General features: G+C 35.4%; 1 long non-coding RNA gene across 1 annotated transcript; it reads left to right on the top strand.

Moving 5' to 3' along the window:
- The first annotated feature begins 12,555 nt into the window (after positions 1-12,555).
- On the top strand, positions 12,556-14,125 carry LOC142518298 (uncharacterized). Its single transcript, XR_012813507.1, has 3 exons — positions 12,556-12,689; positions 13,188-13,246; positions 13,927-14,125. It is a non-coding gene; the product is annotated as an uncharacterized LOC142518298 (long non-coding RNA).
- The last annotated feature ends 5,327 nt before the right edge of the window (positions 14,126-19,452 follow it).

The following is a 19,452-nucleotide window of genomic DNA, read 5'->3' as shown; positions in this document are numbered from 1 at the left end:
TTTCTATTAGATCGAAAAGACAAGATGATAGAACTTGAAAAAATTCAAGATACTCCCTCAACTGTAGAAGTTCAACCTAATCCCCAACAACCAGTAGTTAAAGTACAAGCTCCTAAAAGGTCTGATAGGGTTATTAGACCACCTGCAAGATATACGCTTCTTCCTGAACAAAGCCGTGATGAGGCTTGTGTTGGATGTGATCCAATGAATTTCAAAGAAGCGATATCTGTTACTGATTCTACCAAATGGCTTGAAGCCTTGCAGTTTGAAATGGACTCTATGTATTCAAACCAAGTCTGGACATTGTTGGATCCACCTGAGGGAATCGTTCCTATAGGATGCAAATGGATCTACAAAAGAAAGCTTGGGACGGATGGAAAGGTATTGACCTTCAAAGCAAGACCGGCTGCAAAAGGTTATACTCAAAGGTAAGGAATTGACTATGAGGAAACTTTTTCACCAGTTTTATGTTTAATTCCATTAGAATACTACTAGCCATATCAGCATGGTATGACTATGAGATATGGCAAATGGATGTAAAGACTGCATTCCTCAATGGAGACATCAAAGAAGAAATTTATATGTCTCAACATGAGGGATACACATCAGTAGGAAGTGAGCATAAGGTATGCAAACTTCAGAGATCAATATATGGTCTCAAGAAGGCGTTAAGGAGTTGGAACCTCAGATTTGATGGACACTATCAAAGAATTTGGTTTTGCTAAGAATCCTGAGTAACCATGCGTGTACAAGAAAGTTATTGGGAGTGCAGTGACATTCCTAGTACTTTATGTTGATGGCATCCTACTCATTGGGAATGATGTAGGATTACTACAATCAACTAAAATATGGTTATCAAGTAAATTCTTCATGAAAGACATGGGTGAAGAATCCTATGTATTGGGAATACAAATCTATAGAGATAGATCAAAGAGGATGCTAGGGTTCACCCAAGCCACCTATATCGATACCATTCTGAAATGATTTTCTATGGAAGAGTCCAAGAGAGGATACTTACCAATGTGTCATGGTGTTACTCTATCTAAAGCTATGTGTACCAAAACTGATGAAGAGATAGAGATGATGACACGTATTCCATATGCGTCAGCCATCGTAGTATCATGTATGATATGATATCGACACATCCCGATGTTGCTTACGCTCTGAGTGTTACAAGCAGATATCAGACGAACCCTAGTCCAATGCATTGGAAGGCCGTGAAAGATATTATTAAATACTTTAGAAGGACTAAGAACTTGTTCATGGTCTATGGGGTGGAGAATTGAAATTGAAAGGCTACACTGATTCTAGCTTCCAATGTGACGTAGATGATTCGAAATCGACCTCTGGTTTTGTATTCATGCTTAATGATATGGCTGTCTCTTGGAAAAATTCCGAAGCAAGACACCGTTGCGGATTCCACCACTGAAGATGAATACATTGCTGCATCTGCTGCAGCCAAAGAGGCAGTTTGGATGACAAATTTCTCCAAGAGTTGGGCGTTATTCCTAATGGAGTTGATCCAGTCCTGTGTACTGCGACAACACTGGTGTCGTTGATCAAGCAAAGGAACCAAGGTCTTATCAAAGATCCAAACATGTACTGAGGTAGTTCCACATCATCCGGGAGATTGTGGGAAGAGGAGATATATCAGTAGAAAGAGTCGACTCTACAGATAATGTTGCTGATCCACTTACAAAGCTCTTTCCAGGACCATTGTTTGAGAAGCATCGCAAAACAATGTGATTAAAGTTATGGGTAGTTGGCTCTAGGGCAAGTGAGAGATTGTTAGAGTAGATGCCCTGCAAGCCAACGGTTGGCAAGGGAATTTATTGACTCAAGTGTGTAATAAACAATCTTTATTTTAATATAATTTAACTTTTTATGGTTCTGTTTTACTTTATTTGTATACCTATGCAATCAGCATAGACAAAGTCCTTGATTATACTTTTATACAAATGAATCGTAATTCGATTTTGAAACTCATTTGTAAACACTGTATAATCTAAATTCGTTGCTAGTCGATTCAGCCGCCTAAAACATGGATAAAGGTCGTTTGAGCTCGAGAATATCATATGTGATGTTGTGTACATCGTTTCTTGGTAAGGGACATAGAGATATCCAAACATGCAGATGAGTAGTCATATGATGATAATACCAAACAACCCTCCCTCGGACTTTCCAAGTGGTTATCATTCATCGAGAGGATAAGTCCATGGTTATGATTGTACACCATTAGTCCTTACGACCCGGGACAACACTGAGGCTCTATATGATAGGGCTGTGCTTTGACTCGTTTACCGACTCCAGGACAGTCATCAGGTGGCGAGATTGGGTACAATTGTGACACATGTAGGAGCCAGTGTATTGTAGTCAGAAATTCACCTCTCACCTATGGGTGTGGATATCCTTTGTGATATGATGAAATAATAGTGCATGGAATCTCTGGCCAGAGTATGGGATGTACGTTAGAGAATGAGTTCTCCAATTGTACATGCGATGCCACTATTTATTCTCAAAGACGTGTCACATAGTTATCGAATTATTATGCAACCCTCGATGAACTAATGGTTGCAGATTCGATCGAGATATATGAGATGAAGGGACCGTACTGTACGTTAATCATTATCGACTATCATGATTCGATGGGTTTAATCAGAAAAAGGTTTCCGAGATTCTCATTAGTCAAATGTTAGTGCATGGAATGTGGGAAAATTAGAGTAAGCTCGAATAAAGAAAATTTTCCTGAATCACAAGGAGTTGTGAACTCATGGCTAGCTGTATCCCTGAACCATTGAGAGTCGCACAAGCACTGGTTTACTTGTTTAAGTTGAGACAATAAATTCAATGAGTTGAATTTATAAGAAATAAGTTTGATGTGATCAATCGATAAGCTTATAAATAAAGTTTATAAAAACTTATAGAAATTTTGAGAGCATGAATACTAAAGACAGTCAAAGAAAGTACACATGCCTTGTTTAGACACTTGTGATCTTGAAATTAAAGTCTGCATCATAATAACAAATAAGTTGAAATAGTCACATCGATGATATTTGATCACCGATCGGGATTATGATGAAATTAACGTAATTGGAGCATGAATCATGGGCTTTTAAGAGTATAAGCTCATCATGCTAATTTATTAAAGTTCAAATGAGCTTTAATAATTAAATTATATTTTATTGAATTAAAATATAGCCCATTAAGTTTTTATTAAATATTGTATTGATTTATGTAATATGGAGATATTCATGATACCATAATTTAAAACTTGCACAAAAAGAAAAATAATAATATTGTATTATTTTGAATGTGCTATTTTCGGGAAACGTATTATTATTGAAATCCATTAACTTATAATGTGATTAATTAAGGGAACTATAATTAATTAGTTAATTTAATAATAAAATATATCTTACTTTGACAATGATATGACCGTAGCTTTCATAAGAAGAAAAAATTCTCCAGCAGCCATTCTGCTCTTGAAATCCCTTAGTTTTGCAAGAAAAATTTGGCAACTCCTAGTTTGATAGTTGTGTCAATTTTAAATGTTCTATCTCTAGCAAATATCTTCTATACTTTCTAGTGCAAGTTGGTAAGAGGAACAAGTAATCCGATCGTGGACCTGATTCGGAGATCGAAGAAAGTTCGTATGAAAATTCAACAAGAGCTATATCTGTCAATACCGGAATAGTTGGAGTCAAGTGATAATTTTCACTAAAGGTATATACTAAACATCTTGTATGTTTATTTTAGTGAAACCATACGAGTGCTCAAAGAATATCTTGAATGTCAAGATCTAAAAATTTTAAAACTTCCGCTGCGTTTGGGCACGAGAAAATCGAGATCCAACAAGAGTGTCGCTGATGTCCCCGCCACCCGGTACCGTTGTAATACGTAGACGGATTCATCGACCTATAGCTAATACGAAAGTCACAATTGAGGATCTAAATTCAATAAAAAGAGAAACATATACGTATATGATGAAATTAAATATGATATGATGAAAGGAAAAATGTTTAAGTGTTTTTCATTGTTGCTTATGAATGTATATGTATTACTTGTTATCATGGTTAATGTTTGTTGAGTCAATAGACTCATTAGGTGTGATCGATGCAGGTGAGCATGATGTTGATGGTGGACTTGATGGTTGAACTAGATGGACTGATGGTGCACATAACCCGATGACATTTGCTAGTTTTTCCTCAAAATTATGTTTATGATTTTAGTTTCCGTTAAAGATTTTGTGACTTTTATGCTTTTGAGATATTTTGAGAGATTAAGATGTTTATTCTTTATTTTGGAAAAAAATTGCTAGTTTTAGGTATTGTTGACGATTTACGATTTCATTTTTGAAATGTCTTTTTTTGGATTTTCAAATAATGGGATTGGTTGGCTTATTTTTAAATAGTGCAAAATTTATATATATATGCAAGTACAATTCGGCCGAAGCCAAGGGTTTGGAAAAAAATTTTCTAGTATATTTTAAAAAAAAACCAGTAATTGACATTTCAAACTGAACATATATTATTTCTCTTGCCTCGAGATATTTTTTATTGGCTTCAAACCAAGCTAGAAACATGCTTTTATTAACAATAGGATGATCAGGAACATTCTCTATTTGATCCAAATAAAAAAATACGACATTTTGTTCGTTGGGAAAATGAAATCTCAATCACTCAACTAGTGGATCTCTGTACTAAATGTGAAATCCAAAAATTCTCCAAAAAGCCTCACATGGGGAAATATATGTGCAATCATAGTACGTATTAACTTTGTCAACATTCTTACCCGAGTTCTCATCGTCACCACTTTGATAAAATGATGATGTCACAAGGTTGTGTCCCTTATTTATATACTTGAACAAATACTTGATAGCTCGAGATTGGTTACACCGTTAAACATCCATATGAGCTCCATAACGAATCAAAAGATAACGATTATTTTGAACAACATATCTATTGTCCAAATTATAACACCGTTCTTATGAACATTTTGCACATTATCTCTATATATGCTTATAGATTTGGTATCTATCTTCATCTATTGATGTGACGTCAACGAATTTTTCCGAAAAATGCTCTGTGCAATGATCGTCTGACATACACAGAATTATTTCTTGCCTCACCACAAAGACCATGTATCATGAACCCGTGCACATCTGCATGATAAATTGGATCATCCTTTTCATCAAGAATTTCAGCCGAAATTATACCGTCTATTGCCTTTGCTCCTAGAAATTTGTCTTTTATGGAGAGAAGAATGTGCACGTGAGGTAATCCTCGATTTTGAAATTCTACCATATATATAACTGAAATAGGTTAATAAACAATTTTTAATTAATATAAAATATTTAGTTCGATATACATCATGATAAACGTACATGTATAATTTGGTTCACGAAATTTAAAATTATCACCTACTTGAACACAATCAAAAATTTTGTTTTACAAAGATCTTTGACCAAACCATCCAGTTTAACTTTGAATATTCTTCTCACAATATCAGGTTCAGGCCATTTGGGAATTGCATGTAAAAGTTACAAAAAAAAAAAATTGGATATCCAATCCATCTACGTATAGTCATCGCATCTTGATAGTTCTTAATCATGTATTTGTCCCCTCCAGTAAAAGTGAATGACAATATAATTCGTTTTCCTTGCATAGACGCATCCGTTTCCCCACGCAAAAGAGCTTCATGGAGACCTTTGTACATTTCGCATCATGGTTGCTTATGATGCATCTTAATATACGTCAACCTTACAAACATCGACAACAAACTGTTGGAAAATTTTTTTGGAACACAAAATTGTTGATGGCTCACAATTCCTGTCGTGGAGTCGATAAGCAAAAAATTCTCTCATACCAACATTTCTTCCCCCGACAGTTGAGTTAGAAGAAGAACAAAGAGATATCTTCTATGTAGCTGTCCTCACCATATGGGAAAACTAGAGGATATTGAAGACCAATTTATGAAGCATTCAATTCAATGATACATTTAAGTTTTCCCATATGTGTTTCTACTAAAATATCCGTATCATCCAAAGATCCATCAAAATCTCCAACGATAAATGCAGCAACTTTGAAAGTAGAAGGAAGATTATACTTTTTTGCATCTCTCTCTTCTACAGATAAACTTTAATATAACATCTAATCGTCCCTCATGCGTCATCTTTTCATTGGCCATCCTAAAATACTTGAGACAAAACACCTATTGTCATCTAAAATTGATTTCAGAGCATATATATTTCGGAATGGAGGTCATTTGTTTAATTTTTCTTCCTGTGAAAATAAACCATATCTGTATAAATTAAACAACTATATATGTTTATAGCGAAGATCAATTTAATAAAAAAAATATGGATATAGAAAAACACCTGACAATGGATATTCTGTTCGAAATTTCATTGTTTGTGTCATGAATATATTAATTGAGAGAACTTGGGTGTTGAATCTTCACATGGAAGTTGAATTCTGATTAGTATAAGTACAAGATCATTTAATATATATGAATAAAAGTTTTGATTGTTTAACTCAATTTAAAATTTAAAAATAACCAAATGCCCAATTAATCAGTACTTTGCTATCGGTATTTATAGATTAAATGGTAAAAAGTTGTTTTAGATTTTATTTATTTTGAAAAATCAATCACATGTAAGATTCCAGCATATTCTAGGAGATGAGACTTTTGATTTCATCAATGATATAAAATCATAATATCATCAAATGAACTTTGATAAACCAAAAGCTAATAAATATATTTCCCAAATAATAAAGATATATTTCATAAATTATATAAATATTTTCAAAAGAAGGACATTGTACTCTTATAGTATTCATCCTGGAGGTAAGAAAATGTATCAAATTCTAAACCTCGGTTTGGTGGAAGAACATGAAAATGATGTTGCGGAGTTTGTATCTCGTTAATAGTCTATCAACAAGTTAAAACAGAACGTATGAGACCGGGAGGATTGTTGCACAATCTTGAAGTTCTTCAATGTAACTGGGAGCACGTGGTACATCTTATCATTTTGATGCCATTTGGGTAGTGGTCTCGAACTAAAGAAATTCTATTAGAGGGGAAAAATTACTGATGTTGGAAGAATATTGATGCCTCTGGGATAAGAAAATATTTTGATTGACCAAGCATTCTATTCCACCTTTCTCTAGTTTCCTATTGAAGGGATAACAGACTTTTATGAGGTTCCTCGACCTTCCATTGATGAGATGAAGGTTAAGTTTTCTGCTATCAGTAGTTCTATCAAAACATTCGAGAAGATGAAATAGATGGAACTGAACTACCAATTGCTGGCTGATGTGGTGGCCAAGCCTATTTTGGCAAAGACAGGCTCTTTCGATGCCTTCACCACCGAGAAAGTTTTGGTAATGACAGCCATTGCTATAGGGATCAAGGTCAACTAGTCCATCATCCTGTTTCAAATTCTCAAAGCCACGGTTCAGTCGGAGAAGAAGTCTTCTGGATTTGTTGTCTCTCTCAGTAGATTATTTGAAGATGCAAGAGTCTTGCTCAATGATTCAGTCACCCTGCACAAATTCAAAGCTCTCATTGTTGCTAATAATCTTTATCTTAGCCTAAGGAAAATGCTCTAAACATCTATCATGCCGGTATGCTGGCTATTAAGAAAGAAATGGGGTAATAGTTGGCTGCTACCAAGAAGCCATCAGAGAAGAAGGTCAGTAAGGTTGTTGTTCAAAAGCCTAAGAGGAAACAAATCTTGCAATCCAGTGATTTTGAGATGGCTAGCCTTTCTCCTCCTCCAAATAAGCCATGAACTGTTAGGACCAGACCAGTGCCCACACCAGTAAAGGTAGTATCTATCTCTCAGGTACAAGGAGTCAAAGAAACTGAGGATAAGTCTACTGAAAAAATAAAACTGATATTTTTTGTAGCCCGACCAAGGATCATAAATATGTCATCTTCTCTTCATCCTCCTTGCTCATCTAAAGAAATTGTCATAAAAGATCCCATACAGTCCACAAGGTCAGGTCTACATTCAAAATTATGCTCCAAATCAGTTTTAGGGAAATGCAAAGAGAAATGACAGAAGTTGTGAAAATTGAACCAGAAACAACAGTTCAGACACAAATTGATATTTTTATGGATGAAGTGAATGAGTTTGCAGAGAATAAAGTTGAGTTTTACGATGAATGGATTGAGTTCAGGACCATTAAATTTGCAAAGAAACTGAAAAAAAGGCAATATTGGATATTCATAGCACTAGAGAAATTTGTGCTAAGCAAAGTAAAAACAGTGTCATTGCTTAAGCAGTTCAAAGCAAAGACTACTTTCTTGAACTATTGAGCATTCAGAAGCTAACTACAATTTGTGCCAAACAGAAAGCCAACTATGATCCATCTTGCCCAACAATTTTTGATGATATCGCAATGATAAATCAACTGGATATGGATCTTGTGACGTTGCAAATGAAAGTAAAGTTTCGGGAGAATGATAATCAATTGCTTGAGCCAGTAGAATCCCATGCGGAAAACAAGAAGACTAACTGAATAATTTTCTCAGTCAGCCTTTGAGAACCCAACTGAAGCAACTATTCAAGAAAGTGTCCAAGTCTTCACTGAAAGAAAGAACCGAGCTTTCCCTCAGCCTCCAAAAATTCAAGTAGAAGTATCCTCTCCAACAATCATGAAAATTTCCCTTGCTAACATCGATGAAGTTGTGCAATGGAACAAATTAAGAAATTCGTACTGATTGGACAGCCTGATCAAATTCAATTCTAGAAGAAGAAGGCATTCTATCTGAGGACGTGCAAATGAAATAAGAAAATGCTGAGAGAGAGTGTGTTGAAGCAATTTTTGTTCAAACTATTGAAAAATAAGTTGTCAAGATAGGATTGGTTGATCAAGTCAATATTGAGGTGTTGCCTAAGTCTGTGGAGGCAATACCAGAAGTTGTTGAGATTGTATCAGTAATCTCTCACTGAGAAACTGATATTGTTGCAGTATCTCAAGTTGCTGAAACAATCAGTCTGGTTGTATAAGTCCAAATAGAAGAGTTTGTCGGTTAGGTTGACTTAGAGATGTTGATGATAGAGCAGGCCGGTCTTTCAAGAAATCAGGCTCCTGATCTAACTCTTGCCATCTCCAAAGAACCTCTGAAGGATCGATTGTTGGGCACCTAGAGGTGCTTCAAACAAAATATTCTCCAAGAGCTGCCATAGCTCGTGTTCTAAGAAAATATATACCGATGAATTAGATCGAGTTTGGTATAAAACTAAGCGAAAAACACTCGAAATAATCCTTCGTGAAGAAACACTGATATATTTTATATCTTGTGTAACTGAATGACTGAAAATTACTAGTAATCAGTTATGGCTTATATCAGTTCAGTTATGGACAGAACTGAACTGACATCAGCTGAACTGATCAAATCAGTTAAGAACAAAACGAGCAGTTAAACACAAAAGACACAAGATATGTTTATAGATGTTCGGAGACTTCAAATGCTCCTATCTCACCCCTTCTACCTCCTCGAGTAGGTACCACTAGAAGATTTTGATTTATACAACTTCTTATACAAACTCACCCAGCTTAGGACTTACCCACTGCCTAACTGAACTCCTAGACTAAACTGAAGGCAGAACCTTCCAGCCAACACTTGTTTAACGTCTGTGTGTCAAAAACTACATACACAAGTTTATTGTCTTTGTGCAAGACTGTATCTGAGTGGTGTGTGTGTGTGTGAGAACTGATCAATGAAAACTACCCGAAAGTGTTCTCACACACTGAGGGAAATATGCTTCTAATCTAAGCTGATAACACGATGAAGTGTTCCCTTTGGGCTGATTGCTTTTTGTAAGTTGATATGCAATATGCGTGCCCTTTTGTGTATCTTCACACACTTGTTGTTTTTCTCATTCACTCACTCATATTGCTGATGGTCTTGGTCTATATATATATAGCATCACGATGACCGTACACCAAGACTTATCACATGTGATTGTTGCAGCTTGAATGTGTACCTTGGTATATGTGTCTTGAATTTTCTGACATGCCTTCAGGAATCTCTCGGCTTTAATCTTTGGTGTAACGTCCATTATTGTACTTTTAATCATACAAATGCTTTTGTATCTTTGTGCGTAGTTGGAATCTACTTAGATAAGCTTGTCTTGATCTGCAACTGATTGATTTTCTAACTAATGTTCCTAACTGGTCATCTGAACTGATCTTCAGTTGGGCTGGTGAAATCAGTTGACTTATCAGTTGAACTTAATTCATTCTTTCAGTTGAACTGGTCAGCTGAGTTCTTTATCAGTTGAACTCTTCATCAGCTGGCCGGGCTTCTGAAGATCTTCTGCTAAATCACTTATCAGCTGGACAATCAGTTGAACCGTCTTTTAAGATAACAGTTGAGCTGATTCAGGTTGGTCGATCAGTTTATGTTTTCAGTTTGCATCTCGATAGCTTCAGTTTTGGCTCGTTTAACTGATCAATTTGAAGCCTGATCAGTTCCAGCTTCCTGTGCACTAAAGTAAACTATTAGAAACAAAATATAAAGTTTTATTAACATCAAAATCAAGATTGCGAACATGAAATGTTTCAACAACCTCTCAGGATCGAGTCTTCCTCTCCAGATTTATATATGTCTGATGGAAATACTTTGGAAAGAATTCACTCCACTTTGACAGCCATTTCATCAACTATTATTATTTTGAAGAGAAGCAACCTAAATGCTAAAGAAGATCTGAATTTGTTTAAAGACAAAATTCTCAAAGAAGTATATGATTTGTCCAGAAGCATGATTGATATCTTCACTCGCTTGGATCAGTTTAAGAAGAATCAGGCGGTTACTGCTACTCATCCTGGTGGACATATTCAAGAAATAATTTTCAGACTTTGCACCAAGATTGAGGAAGTTCAAGCTAATTTTATTGAAAAGATTGACGGAGAGAGCAATCACTTGGCCACTGTATTTTTCAACATAAAACACCTGCTACTGTTGACGAAAAAGGAGAAGAAAGAAAAACAACTAAATCCTATAGCAGTCAAGCTCACAAGAGAGAACAATCCAAATCGACTGACCATCCCAAGAAGCTAACTGACTCTAGAAGAAAGCACTATGGATCCCATAAAGATAATCACAAAAGAGAGTTCCTAGAGAATAGTTTATGTATATTTGTCTTTATAGTTGTTTGTTAAAAAATTTGTAAATTATTTTCTTTTAAATGAATTCAGTATTTTAAATCAAGTGATTAATTTTGTTAAACACCAAAAATGGAAATTATTAGAAAATTTATGTTTTGGTGCTTTTTTAATTAGACTGTTGATCCAATGGATAATTACAAATCATAGGTGAACTGAATTCGAGAAGAAAAATAACTATTCATGCGCATAAGTTTCTAAAGCTAATTAGAACCTTACTGATTGCTTAAGTCAAACTAATAGTTTATTATTAAAAGGGTCACCAATAGCCAAACTGCACAAATGACATCTGATGGAACAATTTTTCTCAGTCGATCAGTCGGTCTATGTCAAAAAAATTTTCTGAAATTCTCATGTTCGCTCAGTGTCAAGGATCAAAGCCCAACTGAATTATCGGATAAAGCTTTCCGTATCCAACAGAATGTCAGAATTCCATAAGTGCTACTCTCAGTGTACTAATGTCAGAAAAGACAGTGACGTGGAAAAACGACATGACCAACAACTACTTTATTTGGAAGGGATATTTGATTTTATTTTACTGATTGTTGGATCAAAGTCTATAAATAAAAGATGACTTCAATCAATCTAGGCTTTTACTACATCACATATTTGATATTTTCAAGCATTCTCAAGCTTTCAAGAGTCCAATTGATACAAGTTTTATAGCACATACTTGAGTGTTTTAATCAGATCATTGAGGATCTTTTGTGCTTATCATTATATTTCTGAAATAATTACAATCTGACGGTAAGAGTACTGATAAGTTTTTGAGTAAATTACTAAGAGCTTCAATTTGGTTGTATAGTAAGTCCTACTGAAGTGGGCGATTGCAAGTGTTGCAATTTTTAAGTCTTTAGTGGAATTCTTCTGAAAGGAAGAATATGTTAGGAGTATTGAAGTGTCCGAATATCCAGAAACAAACTTGTTTTATTTTCTTATCAGTTACCATGCCTTAACTTTCAATTTGATAGTCCAAATGATTTTTACCTTAAGATATTTTCGTGTTCAAACCTCATCAATCAGCTTATTTCCGCGCAGCGACAATCTGTTGGCTCATTGATATCCAACTGAAAAGATTTTCATTTCTGTACGGCCCGAGATAATAAAGATGATATTATTTTAATCCGAGAGTATGTAATTGGAAACTTTTGGAGTGTTGAATTATATTCCAAGATGTTTGCAATTATTTAGAATTGAAATGGAATTATTTAGGATTGAATTGAATTAAAAAGATTGAGCGGGGCCAATTTGCAATTAATGAAAAGTTGAGGGACTAAAGTGCAAATATGAAAATTTAAGTGGGACACTTGTCTTGGTCACCTCTTGAACGTGGCATTCCCTTCCAATTTTCATTTTTTCCATGGATGCCTAGCTTGGAAGGGTGAAAACGTGAGTTTCCATGAGTTCCTTCAAGGATTTTGATCTTCAAAAATTCATATCTCAACATCCAACCATCAACTTATTAATCCAAGTATAGATTCTTGATCCTTACCTTAAGAGCTTCAAGGGGAGGTAATTTTCATCCATTTCCAGCATGTTTCAAAATTTAGATGTTGGAGGATTTGTGATTTAACTGTTGATATGTGTTCTTGAGTATATAGAGATTATAGAACCGTAATCGGATCGAAGAACGGACATCATATGAATTGGTTTGAAAAATCCAGCATGTTGTTCGAACCTAGTAGGTGCAGATTTTATTATGTTGTGGTTGATATTGTGAGGTTTTTAGTCGTTGGTATCAGATTAATGATGTTTGAGTTGCCGGGTATATCGAATTTGCGCCGTTATGCCGCCGGAATTGATATAGATTGAGTTTTGAGCAAACCAAGTCTTACTTTGAATTATTGGATTTAGATGGATCAGATTCAGTATTGATTAGATTGATCAGATATGATAGTGATTGAGATTACATTGATATTGACCACATTGTGTATTGAGTTGAGTATTAATCAGAACAGATTGTGTATTGAGTTATTCACTGATACAGTGTATTCGATATTGTCATTTCAGATTTGATATGGACAGATTTGAATACAGGTCATCGTCTTCGTCAGACCGGGACGAAAAAGGTATAATTCATGTGATATTCGGGAAGACACAACTCAAATAAGATCTTATTTGAGTTTCCCAACAAAATCACATACTAGATTATTTTATATTCTGATATGAATATGTTTTGTTTATGTGTTGATATGCTATGCTTTAATTACAGATTGTTATTTATTGCATTTAAGATAGGGAGTCTTGACAGATCAGTCAAACTTCTAGATGTTCGGCTATATCACAGCGTAGGGGAAGATCAGTCTCCTATTGTAGATGTGGATATAGATCAGGCCGAAGTCTAGGAATAAGACGTACCGTCACCCCGATTGGGAGGGTAGGTGATAGATCGTCTTATTCATACCGGGATCCCTAGAGTTATAGTTGAGTCGAGTCTAGACATGATTTGACTAGAACTGCATGCGTTTATGGATGTGGTTTCATAGACTATGAAACCCATCTTTATTGCTTTCAGTCATGATAGTATATGTTTATGATTTGATTAAACTGCATGTTTATCTGAATTGAGTTGCATGCTTATTTTGATTTGATTTTATAGATTATGAAATTTATTACTTTTGAATATGTTCATGATAGCGTGTTTTATGATTTAGATGGTTATATGCATGCTTACCATGATTTATACTGGGATTTATTCTCACCGGAGTATCCGGCTATTGTCTTGTTTTGTATGTGTGCATGACAACAGGTGGGACAAGATCGGGGTCGAGAAGATGATGAGAGAAGACGAGTTTAGCGTGGTGATTCCGGACTTGGATAGATTTGGTTTTATTACTTGAACTTTAGTAGTTGAACCTTAGATTAATTGAAAAGACTGTTGTACATTATTGTACCTTTATACTGAAATGTAGTTTTATACAGATATGTATATTATGTAGATGCCATTACCTTCCGCACTTTATTTTAAAAAGAAAAATTTTTAGACCATGTTTATCTTAATTGATAATTAAATCCCAAAGATGATTAAGAAGAAGATCAGCGTCCGGGTCCCCACAATTTCAGTTTTGCTAACCAACCGAAATATTTCAATAATTTGTTGAGATTATTTACTCGCACTAATCTAAATCAATCTTCGATCCAAACATGACTATTCCTACAAATTTTTTATCGATTGATTATGACAGACAAAAATATTACTTCATAAAACTGATGGAGAATAGAGTGATGCTATGAATAATATGAAATCAAACCGTGCAAATCTATATATATATAAAAGCAGAGTTGTTGCTAAATTTAGTAAGTTCCCGCCTAAATGACATTCTAAAAAAGGAAATAAACGAAAAATGTGGTAATATATATTATAATAAATGTCTACATATATTTAATTCATTATTACAATTTTATATTAATGTATGTGTGTATAACTGCTTGAAAATTGAATCTCTCCTAGGAATTACAAACCAAATTAAATTACGTTACAAATTTAAAATCCAGAAATTAAATTCCATTTTAGGAATTATAAACTAAATTCAAATTGTTATTCAAAATTTAAATATGAATTCTGAAAATTTGAAACATATTTCAAAAATCGTGCTCCGTTGAAATCATTTTATTAATTTACAATTAATTACACGTATATATAGATGTAAGGTTATTATAATTAAAAAAATTCATCTATATTTTAGATGAACTAATTTTTAATTTTATTTTATTTTTGAGATCTAATATATTTATTTCAATGATAGTATAAAATCATTTTTCTCTTCAAAATATTAACTTTAATCTTAAACCAACAATTCTCGAGTTCTCGAATTATTATAGATGATTAGAAAAAAATCGTACGTCGATTTAATATAAACTACCATTTTTATTATTTTTTTATTCATGCAAAATATAAACAAGGAAAAATTGTTAATTAACATATTTAAAATTAAAATATATGTATGGAATTTGACATACTCAACAGACAAATTTTGTTAGTTAAATTACTTCAAGGCCAAAATTGATTATTGAGTTGTATAGTAAGCTATTGTTAATAATCCCTATTAAATAAATTTATATTAAATACCAATTACTATTTTTTTTATACTTGAATACATTTATCTTGTGAGTTATTATATAAATGTTTCTTTTAGAATTAGTTCCATTTATTTTAATTATTTTTTGTTGTAAATATTTAAACAGAAAATATAGATTTGAGAGCCAGAGTATCTCAACAATTTAGTTTTCATGGTTCAGTCAAGATGCTGATTCCAACATCAATACATACGTTAAGTGATATTACAAATGGTATGATTTCTTTTAATTAAATAAAGTACTTTATCTCCAACATAGATCATTCTCTTAGATTATGCAATGACATTATATTGATCGTGACAAGGCTCAAAACCATGTTTTGGAAGGAAAAATTCTTACTGGAAGTAATGCAAGTCATAAAATGCTTATTCCAAGAATGTCATTGACGCCTTCTGATCTAAGGCTTCCTTTTAAATTTCAACGAAGACAGTTCAATATTCTTTGATTATATCATATGCAATGATAATCAACAAAAGTCAGGGGACAATCATTTTCTCATGTAAGAATTTTTTTAAGGGCCCTGTTTTTAGTCATGGTCAGTTGTACGTTGCTGTATCTAGAGTTACGAATCCTAAGAGTAAAAATTTTGATATGTGATAGTGATAGCAACCCGAAAAATTCAACGACAAATGTTGTATTTAAGGAAGTTTTTCAAAATTTGTAATTTGTTTTTGTTTTCTAATTGTATGATCTATAATCCATTTAGTTTATTTGTATTTTAATTTAAATTATTTATTGAAATTAAAGCCACATTAAAAGTTTGTATCATGTTTATCATTTTGTTTTGTTACAGTTATTGTTTTCTACATAGTACATAAATTTATATGTGAATACAATATAATTGATAAACACATGGTAAAAACTTGTGTGAGACGGTATCACGGATCGTATTTTGTGAGACGAATATCTTATTTGGGTCATTCATGAAAAAATATTATTTTTTATGCTAAGAGTATTACTTTTTATTATGAATATCGGTAGAGTTGACCCGTCTCACACAAGATTCGTGAGATCGTCTCACAAGAGACCTACTATAAACATATTATGTCATTCATCGTCTAATACAAACGTGATATTAATTTTCAACCGAAATACAAAAATGGCTATTTTATTCAGTGTTTTATTGTTAAGGTCTATATGTATATGAAAACAATAAATATTTCACTTTGATAAAAAGTCACGTTATAGAGAAAGTAAACAAATTAGATAAAATAATTGTCCGTGCATCCCACGGGTGGAAAACTAGTTAAAATAAAGCCACAATCCAAAATAGAAAAATGCTAATTCAAACATGTCTAATGAAAATTCTGGTACTATTTCAATCTTTTTCCTGCTCGATAGCAACCTTCAATTTTTATCTGGAACAATAGAAGAGAATTCATCTATTAGAAACATCTTCAAAGCATGGTCGTTCATCACATCATTTGGCATAACAACCTTGTTTGGTTGTTTTTTTAATGGTGTGGTCACCTCATCGTCGGAGGAACAAGTCTACATTTAAGTAGTTTTAATTTTTTTTTAAATTAATAATAATTAAATCATAATTATTTTTATTTAAATACCTAACTGAATTTTTCTAATAGTTCAATACTAAACACTTGATTCCTATAGAAAAAAGTTAATTTTAAGGCATAATTAGGATCTCTAAATTGCAAATAATAATTTATATGAAAATATAAAATATTTTTGCTTACCTGACTTTTCAAAAAGCCTGCACCATACTTTTCAATAATACCAGACACAGTTTGTTGTAAGCTTCATGACAATATATGCAGGGTCGTACCTCCTGTGAGACGAGAGAGGCTATCGCCTCAGGACTCAGACCTCACAGGGGCCCAAAAAAAATCATTAAAAAAATTGGACATTGATCCATTGAAAACATGATTAAATATGATAATTGTTTTCATGGGAGATTTAATCAAATTATGTAGAGCCCAAACAATAAAGCTACACGGCTCATTAATTAAATTTTTAAAATTTTGTATGCATAAAATGGTAATATTTGTCCAATATATTTATTATTTTGTCTTGTGTCTGTGTTAAACTTTTATACTTTACTTATCGATTATTTGGCCTTTTTTTTGAATTTTGGACCCATTTCAAAAAATAAAATACAAAAAATTGTGATACTTACCTATTTTACATATCTTTATTTTCTATTTTCTTGAATAAAATAATATATTTATTATTTAAAACAAATCATATATTTTTACAATATTGGTTCATTATATTTATCATTTTGTTATTTTGATAGTTTATATTGATATTATCCTGAGCCTGAAATCACAAAGAAGACCGTTAGAAGGGGGCCAGGAGGGTGTCCTGGCGTAGCCCCTCCGACACTCAAGTCAGTGACTGAGGATAAGAGTGAAGAGCAGCTAAGGGTGCTGCTGAAAACAATATAGTGAATGAATCAAATGAACACTCAAACTTGATATTTACAGGAGAGTACCTGGGCCCTGATGGGCTTCCCACCCAAATGTGGTCTGGGCCTCCAAGATGTAATCCGGGCCTAGGGACCCATGGGGTATCACCAGTCTCCCCTTCCCGAGTCGAACTGAATCGTAGGTTCAAAGTTCGATTAATTGGGTTGTCCTCGGTTTACCGGGTGCGAGTTGTGCATTTTCTTCCAGCCGCTCGTCAGTCTCCGAAAATTGGAAGCAAATCAAATCACAATCTTGCTTCGCATGGAAAGATTTGGTCTGGGCTCCCCCTATAAATAGAGGTCCCCTCCTTGCTTCATTATCACTTCTCATCCACAAAATTTCCCACTCCCTTCAGTCGCTAGTTCTCTCCCGTACGTAACTCTAGCGCTGCTTCCCCATCGCTCCTCGCTAGAGCACAGCCCAACCTCGCCGCTCACCAAGCCCTCGCCGAGCTCGCCCAAGCGCAGCCTGCGCGCGCCTCGCCAAGCCCCCCTCGCATGGCCTCTTCGAGCATAGCCCAGCCTCGTCGCTCGCCAATCCCTCGCCGAGCTTGCCCAAGCGCAGCCTACGCGCGCCTCGCCAAGCCCCCCTCACGTGGCCTCTCCCGAGCACAGCCCAGCCTCGCCGCTCGCCAATCCTTCGCCGAGCTCGCCCAAGCGAAGCCTGCGCGTGCCTCGCCGAGCCACCCCGCCCTCGCCAGCCCAACCCCAGCGCGCCTACCCGCCATCACCGAGAGCGCCTCGCCCCAGCGCGCCTGCCCGCCGAGCGCGCCTCGCCCCTGCGTGCCTGCGCCGTGCCCTGCTCGCCCCTCGACGAGCTCGCCCCTCGTCACGCTTGCCCCAGCGCACCTGCTCGCCCTCGCCGAGCGCGCCTGCGCCGTGCCCTACTCGCCCCTCGCCACGCTCGCCCAAGCACTCGAGCGTCATGAGATCGCCCTTTGCCACGATCGCCCGAGCGCCCCGTTCGCCACGCTCTCCCAGCCCCGTGCTCATCACCTGCTCATCCTTGCGATCCTATTCCTTGAGTATTTTTTCACTTCTCATCCGAGTCAGTTCTCTTCTTTTCCTGTTTGATTATCCTTAACACTTATGTCTTCTTCCGATTCCGAGTCTAGATCCTCGAGTGACTCCGAGAGGTTTAGCGAGTCTAGCGAGTTTAGCAGGTCTAGCGAGTCTAGCCAGAGTAGGACTTCCCTAGCAGATCCTGAATTTACCCTTGATTCCCATGAGGAGAAAGTCACCACCCACAATCGTCCTAGTAAGGAAGTTCGTCACGTGACCCAACAAATAAACATATCTGAAGCAGATAACTTATGGTACGGTCATTTTTCATCCCACATCCCTCATGGTAGCGAGTCAAAACTTAGAACTTTGTGGCACATTCCTCCCTCCCATCAGATCATCATTCCTACCTTTAAGGAACGACCCTATCTAGCTCCCAAGGGTTGCTACACCTTCTTTCAACACCACCTTGATGCCGGTCTTCGTTTTCCCTTATGCGATTTCTTTCAAGAATTGAGCAAGTACTATCAGGTGCATCTAGGTCTGCTCGCTCCCAATGCTCTCCGCTTGATAAGCTGTTTCGCTGTGTTATTCCGGGCCCTAGACCTCCCTTTGAATTGCACCACTTTCTTCTACTTCTTAGTTCTGTCTAGATCAAAAGAATGACCATTTTATGTGACTTCTAGGTCTAGCCATAAGCTTTTCGAGGGGGCTCATAGTCATGTTAAGGACTGGAAAAAATACTTCTTCTTTATCCTGCCAATCGAAGAA

The sequence above is a fragment of the Primulina tabacum genome, chromosome 1, assembly GCF_025594145.1.
Source record: "Primulina tabacum isolate GXHZ01 chromosome 1, ASM2559414v2, whole genome shotgun sequence".
NCBI lineage: Eukaryota > Viridiplantae > Streptophyta > Magnoliopsida > Lamiales > Gesneriaceae > Primulina > Primulina tabacum.
Note: the sequence above shows the minus strand (reverse complement) of the source record. Positions and strands in the feature narration are given on the sequence as shown.